This window comes from Alosa alosa, chromosome 9 (genome assembly GCF_017589495.1).
Source record: "Alosa alosa isolate M-15738 ecotype Scorff River chromosome 9, AALO_Geno_1.1, whole genome shotgun sequence".
Classification (NCBI taxonomy): domain Eukaryota; kingdom Metazoa; phylum Chordata; class Actinopteri; order Clupeiformes; family Clupeidae; genus Alosa; species Alosa alosa.
In genome coordinates, this window is record NC_063197.1 from 14,576,483 (window position 1) to 14,593,491 (window position 17,009).

At 44.6% G+C, this 17,009-nt stretch overlaps 1 protein-coding gene across 9 annotated transcripts in view; it reads left to right on the forward strand.

The window, feature by feature from the left end:
- The window catches only part of celf5a (cugbp, Elav-like family member 5a), a 168,730-nt gene that overhangs the window by 13,886 nt on the left and 137,835 nt on the right, over positions 1-17,009 (forward strand). The window lies entirely within an intron of this gene.

Below are 17,009 nucleotides of genomic sequence, written 5' to 3' on the forward strand. Positions count from 1 at the left end.
ATCAGACTGTGTCGCACACAAAGGAGCTTTCTGTGTGTTTCTGTCTTGTTGGGGCTTGCTCCTTTCTTTCTTCTCTTCAGCGCTAAAGATAACAAGCAGTAGGGACAGCAAAGCTGGACGGCTCGGCTAGATCAAAGACCCCATTGGCAAGGTAGCGTCAGGGGTGTTGGGCTGAAGCAGGGATCTCTGTGTGAACCTGACAAGAGGAGAGCCAACCCAAGCCATAAGGCACATGTTACACATTAAAGATGCAAATACACCACTGCTAAGTTTGAATGTTTCTGGTGGGTTCATTTAACAAAAAAAGAATAAAAAAGTCGATTTTCTTTTATCCTTCAAATTTGCCAGGCTTGAAGCTTGAGGCCTTTCTTTCTTAAAGAGCATTTGAATAATAAAAAAGTTGTTCTTTGAGAGAATGCCAAGGGATGTGTTGAAGGGGAGGCTATAGCTGTGCATGTGGGGGGGTTCATGCAATTTGACGCTGCCAGTGCCGTTTGCTTGTGGTGGAGTGACTAATTGTGCCCACTTGCCAACCTTGCAGGGTATCCGTTAGCACTGACCCACCCCCTGGGATTAAACGGAATATGCAGATGAATGCAGAGAGGAGAGGTGTGGGCGAAATGGGGGCTGGGACATGCGCTAGTGGCTCGCCATTTATTTATTTTTTTGTAAAGGGAGAAGTTCCCAAAGCATCTGGCTCTTTAAAGATTTAAGATACAAAAAGGGATGTAAAAGATTAAAGACTCTGTGGCAGGAGGAAATGAGAGATTGAACTTACATCCCCTATATATATATATATATATATATATATATATATATATGCAATGCATAGATGTATGCACCCTGGTAAATTTCAAAAAGACACACAGAAAGACACACACTCCACATGCAAACTCACTAACACACACGCACATACAGTACACGTACACATACACATACACATACACGTATACATACACATACACAAATTAGTCACCTGTGTGATGAAAAAAATGGCGATGGTGCATCGTGGAATAAAACATTTGTCATTCTGCTCCCTCTTGCCTGCATTCTGTAGTGACTCACGCTGAGCCTGCCGGAGGTTCGGTCTTGGGACAGAACCTTCCGGCGTTTCACTGAAACGCAACAGCAAGCCATTGACATGTGTCAGACTCTGCTGTGGGAGGAACTACATTTCATCTCCCCTACCTAGACCCCCCCACACACACACTTGTCCATGGGAGGCTCTCCCTGCGGAAAGAGACAAATACACGGGTGAATCGGGGCACAGCGCACACTTCAGTGTGTGTCGCGCAAAAAGCAAACACAGGGATAGTGATACCCGAATCCAGCTCTAGCCAAGCACAGAGCCTGTATCATCAATGATGCAAAGGCCGACAGTGTCGTTTTTGTTGGTGGGGGGGGGGTACAAGTCAGAAATAGATGGAGAGCAAGCAAGAGAGAGAGAGAGAGAGAGATGTAGAGAGAAGTAGAGTTAGAGAAGTTATGAGTTATATCGGAGTTCGCAAGCGGCTCTTTTAAGGTTGGTCTTGTGGAAAAAAGTATTTCAGAGGGCTGCTGTCAGCTTGCAACCCTTAAATCTCTGCGTTGGCACCCCTCCTCTCCCCACTGTGTGCTGACGGTAAGTAGATATGCCAGTAGTTTGTTTGCAAAATACTGCTTGATGTGCACTTTGCCAGGGGCGATGGTGTAATTAATGTAAACTAGTATTCCCCAGGAGACGACTTATGAGTTATTAACGGCTACACTTCGTCATTAACTCCTTGAATGCCAATTCATTTTTTTAGGGGGGAAGGATTCTGATGCAATGTGACATCTAAGGCGCACCTAGACATCCCCTTCGTTATTGACTTGAGGATGCATAGAGTGAATGTGACACCTGAACGCAACGTACTGCTGAGCTTTTCCTTCTTTTTCAAACGCAGGCACACAAATAAACAAACAAACTACCAAAAAAACATTTTGCAGATAGTCACAATGTCACACGTTTGTCCTCTGAGAGATGTTGCACCGTGGGTTCACAGGTTCCTGTGTGCTTGTAGAGCAGCAGACTTCTCTGTGTGTATGTTTGCACAAACAGGACACACTGAGCACCTCAGTGAAAAAAGAGGGGAGGAGTGGATCATTGGATATGAGAGGTGCTGACAGGCGCTGAAGTGCAGTGCTTTCTGTTTGGTCAGATAAGATAAGGAAAAAAATAACCAGGATGTAATTTTACACACACAGACGGTTATGCGCAGAGCATTCAAATGAAGTACAGTACCAATTCAAATGAAAATTTAAGTGTGCATGTGTGTGTTTGTGCGTGTGTGTGTGTGTGTGTGTGTGTGTGTGTGTGTGTGTGTGTGTGTGTGTGTGTGTGTGTGCTTACTTTCTTCTGCCGCCTTTAGCTGGCGTAATAATTGAACCAACCTGATAGTTTTTACCGCATTTAACCATGTAGATTAAGGCCGCCGCGGTGGCCGCACATCATAGTTCACCTCACTTGGCGCTTTAGTACAGCAGATTTATCCAGCAGAGCATAGGCTCATGACAAATCCTACCCACCCCCAAAAAAGAAAATAAATAAAAATAAATTCTTCATCACTAAGCTGCAGAGAAAAAAAGAAAATAGCAGTGTCCTCAGCTCCCTTTTAACATGCAACTATAATGCGGCGATTGTGTTGATGCTCTGCATTTACAAACACAGCAGGCACGTCCTTGTGGGATTTTTGAGCCGTTGGACCTTGAGGTAGGCTAGAGAGGGAGGGATAAAACAGTGCAATGGAAGGGGAATGGCCGTGGCTGATGTTTTGGCTTATGGTAATAATAGGCATATTAGGCCCAGAGGATGGGGGCAAGCTGACGGTATATGCTTAGGATATATATGCTTTAAGCATGTCAGTTCTCGTGTTTTTCTTGCTCTTTCTCTCTCTCTCTCTCTCTCTCTCTCTCGTTTCTACATAAGCACACCCACACACCCACGCATAGATGCAGGCACATACAAAGACACACATTCATTTCATGCCTATACTGTTATGATGACAGGCTCACACATTCAAATTTACATGTGATTAGAGGCATCCTTCCTCTGCTGTACCCATTGCTCATTTATAAATACATTCAGACTTTTCTGTTGGTCTGTACAGATTCATGCATATGTACCTCTACACACACACACACACACACACACACACACACACACACACACACACACACACACACACACACACACAGGTAGAAATAGACAGATACAGACACACAGAAACACAAACACATAAAAACAGACACACAGCACACACATACATCGACAGACAGATGCACGCATAGAGACATACACACATACGCACACATATTCACACGCATAGACATGATGACAGCAGTGTGTGGACCAATTGTGTGCTGTGCCCAGGCCAACCTTGTGTGAGGCAGAGGGTGGAGAAAGAGAGAGAGAGAGAGAGAGAGAGAGAGAGAGAGAGAGAGAGAGAGAGGGAGAGGGGCGTCGGTGGTCCTCTCTGCCCAGAGCAGCAGCAGCGGTGGCGGCGGTGGCATTGGCGGCAGCGTCCGCAGGGCTTCAGACGCCTGGAATTTCAAATCCACCTGCTCATCAACCGGCCAGCCTGCCGCAAAGACTGAATAATTCAAGGCTGTGTTTGTGAGCGGGGAGGAGAGGAGAGGAGAGGAGAGGAGAGGAGAGGGGGCCGCAATCGCCACCCGCGGGGTGGGTTTGTGGGTGGTGGTGTGTGAGTGTGTGTGTGTGTGCGCGTGTGCTGTGGAGGAGGGTTCTTGTTAGAATTTGGCCCCTGGGTAGAAGCTGAAGCAAGGGCTGTGGAAAGGGGGTCTTAAACTTGGAGGGGAGGCAATGAGATGGGGGAGTAAGAGACAGGAGTAGTGTTTCCATTTGAATGATAAGTGGACAGAATAATAAGTGGACTTGTCCACAAGTTTCTTTGTGTTGGTGGGAAAAGCCAAAAAACATGGGGGTAACAATCTCTCGCAAAACTTCTGATGCACAAACCAAAGCACCTCACCTGGGGAAATGCTCATAAAGCGTGTCCCATTTGCTCACTATTTCTGCTTTAGCCCTGAACAGCCATCAAATATGCGTGGGAAATGATTGGCTGGGTATAAGGAGAATAGATGGGTAATGTTTTAAGGGAGGGCCCAAGGTGCGCTTAAAAGGCTTTTAGTTAATCTTGGGAGTATATATGATCTGTCGGACTCGGAGCCAATGATCTTCCGAGGGGTGCTTGGCGAAAGTTGATGGCTCTGTGCGGAGTGCGGGGTCCTTTTCTAAGCCGTCTTGATTCATCGGGATGACAGTCAAGTGGGTCTGTGGGATCGCTGTGGCCCTAATGGGTTTATATTTGTGCGGCCCGAGCTGCCGCGGTGGTGTCATTGCTCTCAGACAGCTTTTGGTGATTAATAGAAACCCTCGGCTACTTTGAGATAATCAAAGCGGAGGTTAGAGACGGAGTGTATACGAGGTTGCTCTAACTCTCCTGTGAAGTTTTACTGTAATGGAGGCTTATTATAGTAGTAGTGGTGGTGGTGGTGGTGGTGGGGGGGGGGGTATCAGTGCGGGGCCTGTGGTGTGGAGGCATACAGAGAGAGTGGTAGGGGGGCAGTGGTGGATGTGGAGGGGTCAAGCTGGGTGGAGGTTAGGATGGACTTACAGAGAGGCAGTAATGGCAGAGGGGTGTAATGTCCACAGTAAAGAGCTTCTGCACTAGAGTGCTCCTCTGGGACTTCAATCCCCTCTTACCCCTGGAGCCGCCACCGAAAATAGACCAAAAAAGGAGAAAAAAAAGAATAAAATAAATAAAAATACATACGGCTAAGCGCTAGCTCGGCGGTTGTTTGCCTCGTTCCTTCCTTCCGTTTTTATCCCTCTCTTTCTTTCCTCTCTCTTTCTGTTTTCACTTCCTCTTCTGCTGGATTAGCCACATATTTAGCCAGCCTTCAGCCTCCCCAGGGCTTTGCTTTTTAAGGTATTTAGCAGAGAGCTGCCCTTTTTTTGTAAAAAAAAGAAAGTGAAAAAAAAAATAGGCAAAATAATAATAATAACACAGCACTGAACGCTAAATAATACTCGTCTGGGCCGATTTCTAATCTTGGGGCCGACAAGGGAGGGCTCTTGAGTGCAAAGCTGAGACGACAAGGCTGTGTTTGGGGGCCACTGCTGCTTCTGCTGCTTAGTGGCATGAGATGCAGTGGCCAGAGGTCTGCTCACGGACAGCTACTGTGCTGATAGGGGAACATGCATGGGGTCGGCCATTGAGCGTCTGACAGGCATTGTGGAGCAGTCAGACGAAGCCTGAATACACGGCCCCGACGCTGTAAAGGTCCAGTCGGCGGGAAAAATGGGTTGGCGTCTTTTCATGGCAGGGCCCGAGCAGCTTGTGGTGAAAAATGGCAGCGAAATTAAATAATCCACCAATCTTGGCCATTAGGCTACAACCGGGTGGATGTGTGCTGTTTTTATTATTTATTTTTTACACACACACACACACACACACACACACACACACACACACACACACACACACACACACACACAGCACAGGTTGGAGAAAGGGAAAAAACTGAATTATGAATGTTTGTTATTTTTAGTGACTTTAGCCTATTTCTGGCTATGGCTGGAGACGGGCCGTGTGTCTGTGGAATAGAGTCATGTGACTGTGATCTGGGTTAGCTGGGAGACGGGCGCTCGCAGACGGGGTGTGTGTGTGTTTGTGTTTGTATGTTGTGTGTGTGTGTTTTATTTGTGTGTGTGTGTGTGTGTGTGTGTGTGTGTGTGCTGTGTGTGTGTGTGTGTGTGTGTGTGTGTGTGTGTGTGTGTGTGTGTGTGCTGTGTGTGTGTGTGTGTGTGTGTGTGTGTGTGTGTGTGTATTGTGTGTGTGGCACGGGTGTGTCTACCATCCCTCTCCTCTCGGCCCAATCAGAACCTGGCCTTGGCTTGGTTGCTCTCCGGTTGCAGCAGCCGGTGGGTACCATCCCTCCCTGGCGCGCCGGGCTGGTCTGGGCCAGACATGAGCGTGTCTGCAGGGCGAGAGGAAATGAGGGCCACTGGAAGGCCCACTTAGCGGCAGTGCCAATCCATCTTACCTGGTCCCTGACCACGGCCGTGCGTCCAGGTGTGTGCCAGGAACGCGCTCACCACAGAGGTGAGAAACCCTTCAGCAAGACAAATAATGGCCCCTGCACAGACAAGGCCCCTTTCCAAAAAAAAAGAGAAAAAAGGAGTAGAAAAGGGACATCGGTCACCCAAATAAAATATTAAAAAACTACTTTTGAAAGCACCCAGACACAAAGTCTGGAAGATTCCGGAAGCATGGCATAGAAGGCACGTAGTCTCATTTACTGATGACGGACATATAATGTCTCTCTTTGCCCCCTAAGCATCTGAAATATTTTAATAAAACTATTTAAAAATGCAAGGGTAGCATAATTCAAAATGAATTCAACAGCTACTTTTGTCATTTGGATTGCTTTTAGAAAAGTAGAAAATATCTAATTTGAACAAGGTTAGAAACTGGTGATTCTTGTTTGAAGTAATATTACCAAGAAAAAGCCAACGGCAGTATGCCACTATTGTCATTTAAATAAAAAAGTATTATATTATTAATCAAATAATTAAGATGTAATTTGAACATTGCCCAAACAAATGACAGCCTAAAATAAGAATCAGTCTGTGAAAAGACAATAATGAATTGGCAGAGAGTTTCTTCACTGTCAGCAACACAACTTCAAAAAGAGAAACAGATTCTGACCAAATATAAAATTCTGTCACTAAAGGGCATTTCATCTGTGGTTGTCACACAACCAGTGCACTCAGGAATGACATGTAGTTTTTCCTACATTGTAACATTTTTACAAAGAATGACAAAGATTTTAAAAAATCTTCCTTTATCCACGTGTCCCACGTGTCCATGTAGTGAGTGATGTGGACTAGCTGACTGTTGTTGTTCTGTTCGGAGAGGGACACAGTAAGCCTCAGGCTGCCCAATCCGCTGCAGTCTGTCTTAGCCCAAGAGACAGTGAGTCACGGACACTAGCATTTCATTAACGTTCTGTTCATGTAATTCTTCTACTGTCTGATTTGTGCCTTGGTGCATGTGTGCGTGTGTGTGTGTGTGTGTGTGTGTGTGTGTGTGTGTGTGTGTGTGTGTGTGTGTGTGTGTGTGTGTCTGTGTATGCATTTTGCTTTTTCTCCTACTGCTATTTATTATGTCTATTTCTTGTTATGATGTTTTTATGGGCATTCCAATATTTTGAACAGTCACCATTATTTTGAACAGTCACACCAATAGTTGCTTTTAGTTGCTTTAAGTTGCTTTAAATTTAACTGTAAACTGGAATGCAGAGAAAGAAAGATAGAATGAGTTCAAATGAGAGACACAGATAGAGCTAGAAAGGTGGAGAGAGAGGGAGAGAAAGAAAGAGATAGAGAGAGTGAAAGAAAGAAAGAAAGAGAGAGAGAGAGAGAGGACACAGGGTCATGTAGACAGCTTGAAGCCATACTTTCAGCAGGGTGTAGGAACAGTGGTCCATGTTAAAACAGCCATCCCCCTGGGCAGGAGAGCCCACTCCCTACTCGGCCTGTGCCTGCGCCCGTGCTGCTGTTGCCTGGGCATCCACCTCATTTGGAAGGCAGATCGGGCGCAGGGCACAGGGCACAGAAGCTGGGGGCACAACAGAACATTTGTCAGCAGAAATTGGGACTGATTCGCCACGACGAAGTATTCGCAGCGGGACAGGGAGTAAAGGTTTGATTGACGAGAGGGTCTGACAGGGGACCGCTTGTGGCCATTCCCTCAAGCAACAAGCCCAACTCCAACCACCGACCCCCACCTTGTAGCCCCTCACCCCACCCCCAGTGGCTCAGGCACACCGCATGTCAGTAGAGCTGGGGAAGCAATGACCCAGAATATGATTCAGGGGAGTGCTGTATGAATGTATGTAGGTGTGTGTGTGTGTGTGTGTGTGTGTGTGTGTGTGTGTGTGTGTGTGTGTGTGTGTGTGTGTGTGTGTGTGTGTGTGTGTGTGTGTGTGTGTGTGTGTGTGTATGTGTGTGTGTGTGTGTGTTTGTTCAGCTTCCTCATGTGGAAGTAACAAGTATTTGCATTGCCAATCCCCCCGCCCCCAGTCAAGGCCTGTCCTCCGGCACTTGTTACACGCCGACCAGCGGCGGAGAGCGGTGACCTTTTTTGGTGAGTGATGTCTGGGACATAACCATTAACTTAATTTTTCTAGGCCAGACTGGGTAATGCACTAGAGTATAATTCCAGTTTAAAGATTATGAAAAATAAAAGCTTGTGTTTAAGCTTGATTATTGCCATTAGCTGATGGTGCTACAGGACTTATAATGCTACACTTCTTCAGTGCTGAAGTGGAGAAACTAACATTAGAATTGACTCATAGCACTGATGTTATGTAAGATATGTAACATTTTGTAGTTTTACATAAAAAGAATCAAAATGTCCTCTCAAAGTACCAAGTGAAGTTATCAAAAATAACACATGACTAGAGATTAGATGAAAACATATTTAATGTTCTTAAAAGCAAATCTTTTTTTTATCACCTAATGTGAATCTTCCTGAAGGTCTACTGTGTACTGAATTTCATTAGGTGAGCAACTGTCCACTCACTGCATACCTCTGTGGGGCATTAAAAATGAGAGAGAAAAATGTGTGATGTTTATGGAGAGAGAAGAGTGCATTGTTCCCATTCACTACTCTTTTAGTCTCTGAACTGCTGCTCGCCCGACTGGAATGAAATATTAATTCATTGCAAAATAATAAGAAGTAGAAACTCACTTTTAGATAAAAAACAAAACAAAAAAACATTTGAATGGTTAGAGAGGCAGTGTGAGAGACCTGCTTGCTGGAATGTTAATGTCATTGGGCTGTGATGTCGTTCAGTGTGTGTGTGTGTGTGTGTGTGTGTGTGTGTGCGTGTGTGTTGAGGCCCTCCTACAGTGTGTCCTCATGCTGCCCTCACAGCTGGGGCGGAGTTGCCTCCAGTGTGTCGGGGAAGCAATTTAGCGTCGCACCACTCGGCAGGGTGAAGCCCGATCTGCATCTCTGAAAACCACATGGCTGCGTGGCACGGCGTGTGTTCTCCTCTCATTAACAGCCTGCAAGGAGCCTCTGTTTCAGAAAAAAAGAATAACATAGCCGACACACAAAATGAAATGACGACAATACTAACAACAACAACATGCGAATGTGGGGTCTGCAGTGCAGAGCTCCCGTGAAGTGTCACCGCTCCTGACCGGGGTGGGTTGGCCATACATTGTGCGGAGGAGATCACGGGAGCCAATCCATTATGAATCACCATGATGAACGCCAAAGCCCTCCCAGGGATAATCATTAAGTTGTCAGCATGGCAGTATATGGAGCACTTCGGGCAGGGCTCGGAATATTGCAGCATTCTTCCAGAAAAAAAAAAGAAGTAATCATGTGGCTTTGATGCCTCCAGGTACACAAAGATGCCGCGGTGATCCATGTTTTTCATATAATAGTAGTCTGTTGTCTGCTGTGGATTGTCAATATATTAATACATAGCAGCAAAGGGGGTCATAAAATCCCCATGAGCAGTAAGTCCTGGAAACAAACCTTTGCTGGAATATACAGTGTGTATATAATATATATATATATATATTGGTGGTACAGTGTCTGTGAACGTATAGTCGATGAAAAGCCAGGGTGGGTGGGTAAAATTCACTGCTCTTTGGCTGTCTGTGTGCTCCCTGCTGTGCCCCTGTGTATATTTGTGTGTGTGTGTGTGTGTGTGTGTGTTTGTGTATGTGTATGTGTGTGTGTGTGCGCATGCAAGCCCGGGAGTGCGGTGGAATAGAGTCGTCGCTCGTCATCAGACTTTGCCACTAATGGGCTCGCTGACCAGTCACCATGGCAACATTAGCAAACGACGGGCACTCGGCCATTAGGACGCGGGGAGGCAGAGAGGTGGAGGACGAGACAACAACACATTTATTTACCAGACCTTATTTGGGCTGTTTTTCCACCTATTTGTTATTTATGATCATATTGATTTGTGTCATATTCCAGCAGGCAGTCAGGAAGCGAGGCAGGCGGTGGTGGGGGGGTGGAACTGCCGAGCGCTGGGCAGGGCTTGTCTCAGCCAAGCTACCCAGGGCTGCCGGAGCTCCCCTTATGCAGCAACAGATAACAGAGACACGCTCTCCGAGGCTTACTACAGTCTGCACACACACACACAAATGCAAAAACACACATGCATATACACACACATGCACATGCACATGCACATGCGCTATATAAATTAAATATATTATTATTATTTATGCATACACACACAGGCAGGCGTGCACACACACACACAGAGTTCTCGGCAGCCATGTCTGACCTGGGGATGGGCTGTTATACTTACTGCCAAGGCCTGGAAATATTAATGGGTGGGAAAAAGTGTGTGTGGCACAGAGCAGTGAGGATAAGGCCACTGCGGGGGTGGGGGGGGGGAAAGAGAGAGCCACATCACTGCCATGACTGTCCTTCCTTTAGCTTTGGCTGGGGCATCTATCAGTGCATAAGACTGCACATCAAAGAGGGCGGGAGGCATGTATGTAATAGATCAAAACACCCAGTGCATACATGAACACACACATACACACACATATACACACATATATACACACACACGTACACACACACACATACACACACATTCCACACATATACACACATACACACATACACACACATATATACACACACACGTACACACACACACACACACACATACATACACATATACACACACAACTGGCTAACAAGCACGGTGGTGTGGTGTGGTGTAGTATGGTGTCTGTGGCAGTGAGCCTGCCTGCCATCTCTCCCTGCCCCCGCCATGTCACCGCCACTGACAGCCTTCTCCTAACTTCACACCAGAACAAATGAGAATCCGTCAGCCGGAGCAGTAAAGGTCCCCCTCACTTCATCTGACATGTCCAGAAGCACTTGCTCTATGCTAGGACACTGTCTGGCATCAGATACATGATGGATTTATTATGGGGGGCACTGGTTTTAAATGAAAAAAAAGAAGGGGAAAAAAATAGAATCTCCCCTAATGGCCCCTTAGGGTCTTTGGGTTCGTCGGCAGGTTCGTTTCAGGTCGGCCTCTAGAAAGAGCCCCTAATAGTGCCTAATTTAACATCTATGCTCGCTCGGAGGGACTGCCCGTTCGACTGAGGCTCACCGTGCTTCGCCACAATCTCATCAGAGCACTGGGCAGGGAGTATGTGTGGGTCTGTGCTTCGTCCAAGACTTCATACTAGAAAGGCAACAGAGTGTGCGTGTATGTGTGTGTGAGAGAGAGAGAGAGAGAGAGAGAGAGAGAGAGAGAGAGAGAGGGAGGAAAAAAGATGAAGGAAAAAAGAAAGAAAGCCAATCAGGAGGATAAGGCCAGCTGGTTGCATGCTATGTAACTAAGCTTGCAATCTGTACATCGCTGGTTGCTGGGGATGAAAATAATTAAAAAAAAGAAGAAAAATCTACTTAATGAAACGTCAGTGTGGCCTGGAATTAAAACAAATGGCTTGTTTGCGAATCGCACTGGCATGGCGTTTGCACTTCAAGTGTACTCTTCTTTTTTAGTTTTTTTTTTAGGACTCTGCACTAGGCTGTAGTGTTCACTGGCAGGGCAGATGACATGAGAACACGAGAGACCCGCAGGGGAAAACGGATTGTACCTGCTTTGAATTCTCTGGGCTGCTTAACTGCGGCATTACTGTTCCATTGGAAGCAGACAGTGTTTGGTGGCCAAATAACATCCCTCTCTCTCTCTCTCTCTCTCTCTCTCTCTCTTTCTCTCTCTCTCTTTTTAATGTATAAAAGCATGCTGGTAAAGCAGCTCTTGTAAAACAAATCCCTCTCTGATAGCAACCTCCGGAGCTTTATGGAAGCGTGGTCGATACAGAGGGACAGAAGGCCTTTGATGAGTCGCGAGTGCATCACTCACTCCCCCCTTCAAATAAAAGTGCCCGAGAAAACCTGTGGGGAGTGTGAGCTCATATAAGTTTCTATTAACGCCATCTACATAACACCTAAGATATCCTGTGTTTTGGTGTGACAAGAGCTAGATAATCTTACATCAGGGAAAACAACAAAGGCTTGTGTCGCCCAGTGCTGTAGCACACTGAGGCTTCAGAGGCGTCGTGAATAAGAATTAGACGCCATGTTTGGAATAAATACAGTGTTTTACAAGTGTTTTTACAGATAGATTTGTGTTCTTTGCATTTGTCAGAGGGAAAACGTGAGATGGAAAATTGAGGAAAGGTTGTCTGACTTATGTGGTCTACGACTATTGAATTGCAAATGGGAGTAAAGGCTGAATTCATCATATCTTTATTCTTGCTAGATGGCAGGTAACAATGTTTGTTAGATGATGTATGTGTGTGTGTATGTGTGTGTGTGTGTGTGTGTTTGTGTGTGTGTGTGTGTGTGTGTGTGTGTGTGTGTGTGTGTGTGTGTGTGTGACTGTTTGTCTGTGTATCTGTGGATATGGGCACATGTACAATTACAAACATCAAACAGATGATGATATTGAAACCTGTTGTAAGTAACTAGGCCTTTGCAGGCATATAGGAATAGATATTCAAAGAACCATGGCATTAATTCTATTTCAACCAGCCAATCAAAATAGAGACGTGATAACACAGATTATGTACATATTATTTATTTCAATATTATTACATAAATAATTTTGTACAATCAGAACCACCAAACATAATCAACATTCTGTAAGTCTTATCACTGGCAATACAAAACTACTGTAAACACCAAAGACGTGTCATTCTTCAAAGCTATCACACCATGATGAAACAAATCATGTGTTTGACCCTTTGGATTGTAAATATTTGACCATACTAATGGAATCCTTCAGTGGTGGCCCCAGAATTTGAGGCACATGGGCAAAGCCAAGTGTTTGCTTTTCATATATGCAGTGTCCCTAAACAGATCAAGCATGATTAAAATAAAATTTGCAGTGTAAATAAGATTGTTTTTAGCCTTTAGTGTTTTTTGAAGTTATTGCGTGTGTATGTGTGTATGTGTATGTGTGTGTGTGTGTGTGTGTGTGTGTGTGTGTACAGCTTGCAGATAATCTAATAGGAAACAAAACACAGGATTTTCTCGAGAATCATAACGCATACTTAGCGGTCTCTGTCAGGAGACTACTCACTCATAGTCGCTCTTACGGTGCTTCATACATAAAAGTACAGTAGCAGGCCAGAACACTTTAAGAGTTCAAATGGTATCCGGAGACACCAACTTTTCCAAAGAGCACAAATTAAACTAACAAGTTGAATGCATGTAAGAATTGTGAAAAAGGCAGAAGAAGGGATCTTTAGAAAGATTGTGTAGCTTTTCTTTTTCTTCTTCTTTCACTTTTTTTCAAAGTGCTAGCTTTAGCTTTCACCTGCCCACGCGTTCCCACGTCAAGGCTGTATATTTAGCAAGAGAAGCTTTTTTTCATTTTCTGGGGCGCCAGAGCGAGAGGAGGTGCATAGGGGCCCTTGGAAACGTTTGCCTTTGTTCTCCTGCTGGAGGTTTGATTTTTTTTTCTTCTCGCGTGTGTGTAGGTGTTTACAGTTTCAGCGGCAGCTCCTCGGGATCACGTTTTAACAGATGGAGGTTTTTTTTTTTTTTGTTGCATGGTTTTCCTGCGAAACTGCTCTCAACCGAATCACGGCAGCTCAGTCTAACCCAATGTTTGTTTATTACTGGCAAAAACATAAAGGATTTGTTTTCTTTTGCTTGCCTGGCCCCTGTCACTTTTCTTTTGATGGTGGCACTAGCCACCAAGGAGGCTCAGCAATAGGTGCATTGCAACAAGGCAATCCTTTGATGGTGGCACTAGCCACCAAGGAGGCTCAGCAATAGGTGCATTGTAACAAGGCAATCCAGTAATTAATTTGTCAGAGTTAATTAAAAGCACTTCGGTGATATTTTCTTCCCATTAGCGATAAATGTAGTCCATTAATTTCAGACGTTTGTGAAGAAGAGTGAAAAAGAGAGAAAAAACAGCACAGAGCCTTTCACAACAAAGATGGTTCATCTAGATAGAGGATGTGATCGTAATAGTTAGCAATGTAGCTAAATATTATCCACCAGTTCCCCAATTCAAAGAAACAAAATGGCTCTAAACACAGAACATTTACATATATACAGTATATGGGGTATATTGGCAATGAAAGAAGCCTTTGATGGCAGGATTTACATTAAATGCTGAACACTTCAGGCAACTTGATTGTTCACGCCAAGGGTATTGTCCAGAATATATGAGAGTGGCATTTCAGACGAAGTAATTCTGCAATTTTATGAGACGTGTTTGACACGAGTCCTGGCTCTTTGGGTTTGAAAAGAAACTGTTTATTCACTCCATTCTGAAAAAGTACGATTGGCTAGAGGGCACAACTAGCCTACCTGACATTGTGTAAGTCAGTGGGCTGCTTTGCTCGCGTACACTTAATCTAAATCCCTCTCCGGTTCCTCTCTTTCCCTTCCAAATTGACTAGACTACTCGAAGAAAGTAATTGCTTTTGTGACCTGCATTTCTTTTGTCGGCTTTTGTGGATACAGTGTGCAAAACAACATTTGATGGACGTGTTGAGAAGCCTGTCACCAGTTCTGCAGGTGCTGTTTGTACTAATCAGTAATTACCACAGCATATTAGCAGCTGAAACAGAAAGAAAGGTTATTGTCTGTAGTGACACAATCTTGTGATGTGCTAACGCATGCTGTAACTCACTGTGTGGTCACCTTTTCAATCACACCGGTGTAAATACTGCCATCGAATCCATCCTGGTGGTTCTGCTTATGTAGGCTGCAGTATATCCATATGCTGTTTATTTATACATGTGACAAAAATACTTCAAAGCCTTATTTGCCTGAGCAGGCACTCTTCTTCCCGCCTCTATCACCCCACCCCCTTCTCTCTCTCTCTCTCTCTCTCTCTCTCTCTCTCTCTCTCTCTTTCTCTCTCTCCATATTTCCCCCTCTGACTTTCCTGTCCCCATCAAAGCCATTTTTCTCGGTGCTCAGTGGCGGCCGTGCTTCTTCTCGGGGGATTGGGAGCGCCGGGGCGCCGCAGGCTTTCCTGAAGCCAGCAGCACACAGCCTACAAATACTCTGTGCACGACCAGACAGGGCTCCTTTATATTAGCGCCCCGTTAAATATAGAACATCCAGCCAATAGTCAGGGTTCTCTGCTCGGACCCAAGGAAAAAAAAAGGCTTTTCTCTCTCTTGCTCTCTCTTTCTCTCTCTCTTTCTCTCTCTCTCTCTCTCTCTCTGAGAGAAGCTGTAAGTGTGCTCTTGACCCTATGCAGTTGGTGTTCTTTGCTCTTTATTTCCCTCCATTTTGTGTGCAGCTAACTAGCTAACATGCTAGCATGCTTATTGTTTTTTATTTCAGGGGGTGGATTTCTTTTCTGTAGCCATTTTTTTTATCATTCAGGCTGTATTTGGTATAAGAATAAGTTTAACCATTCTAAACAGACATTATAACTAGTTAACTATGTGTTTTACTGCATCAAATTACTTTCCTGCATTCAACTAATTCAGTTGTTTATTTCTAGTATCCTAGTATTTCTAGTTTACTGTGATACTTATTCATCATAATTTGAATGATAAGATCATGCAGGAAACAAAATGATGTGAAAAATTGACCAAAAATCTATTTTGGCTCTACGAGTTAAAATCTATTTTATTTTACTGACGTATTTTGGTTTTGCGTGTTAATCTTTGTGTGTGTGTGGGTGTGTTAGTGATTCTAACAGGGTCTCATTAAAGACTATCTGCATAAATGGAGCAGATAAAACCAGATAGAAAAGAAAGCATGCTGTGGTTCATGATATGAAATAACCGTTTTGGTTTCCAATTAAGCTTAGGCTTTATAATTAGCCAAAAGGGTTGTCTTTATATCCCTCCTCTCTTTTGTCCCACCCCTTGCTCTCTTTATCCTTCTCTCACTCTCTTTCTCTCTCTCACTCTTCCTCACTCTTATTCTCTACCCCACTCCCCCACCCCCTTCCTCTTTCTGACCGCCACATTGCCAGTGAAATGAGATGACTGGCCTGTGCATTCACACGGAAAGCTTCATATTCCTCTGCGTTTTGTTTTAATGCAACCAGACAGGGCTGTCAGCCCCTTCTTCAGAGCTGGTCTCACAGACAGCATGCCTCTTTCTTTCCTCCTATTATCATGAAAGCCAAGAATGACCACTGAAATCTGAAATTCACAACTTCCAGGGATGTCTTTTAGCGGGATTTGTAATGGGGGAGAGATGGGGGCTGGGACATTGCTTTAACAATTGCTATCCCGGTTGGGGGCGGATATTTTTAGGAGATTATGGATCATTTGAGGATTTTCCAGGAGCACTCATTATCAATTCATGCACAAAGTAGCTTGCTGGCTGCCAGCTGGCTACTAGCTAGATTTTGCAATGACTTTTCAACAGCTACGGTCAACTAGGAAAAAAAGGTCCAGTGAAATGATTTTCTATAGCGATTGTAAGCACTCTCTGTCATCTAAAATCATAGTCATTTCATTTCAGTATGAAGGTCACTGTCACTTGTGTTTTCTTTTTTGTCCAGCAATCCTGATCTAACTTTTGTATTCTGATGCTTTCCTCATCTGCAATGACTGTGTCAAATATGAGCAGAAATGTGCCATTGTCAAAGATGTATGATGGCAAAATAACCCAATCATGGGTTATTTTCTTCATCAGGGAGTGGATTCATTTTTTGTTTCGTTTTGTTTGTTTTGCTGGAACGTTTTCTATGGTGGGTGCATTTTGTTGGCATGTGACTTGAAGGATCTTTGCAGAATTGAAGGTGACTTCCATGCAACCCATTTACAGCATATGGGCAAAACACCCTTCATTCACAGTGGAGGCCATGCAATTACAGAACAAAGTCTCCACTTTGGGCCTTTCATTCCAGCAGCGGAAAATATGTGGGAATTCTCTCAGATCTCGTTTGCTAGGCAT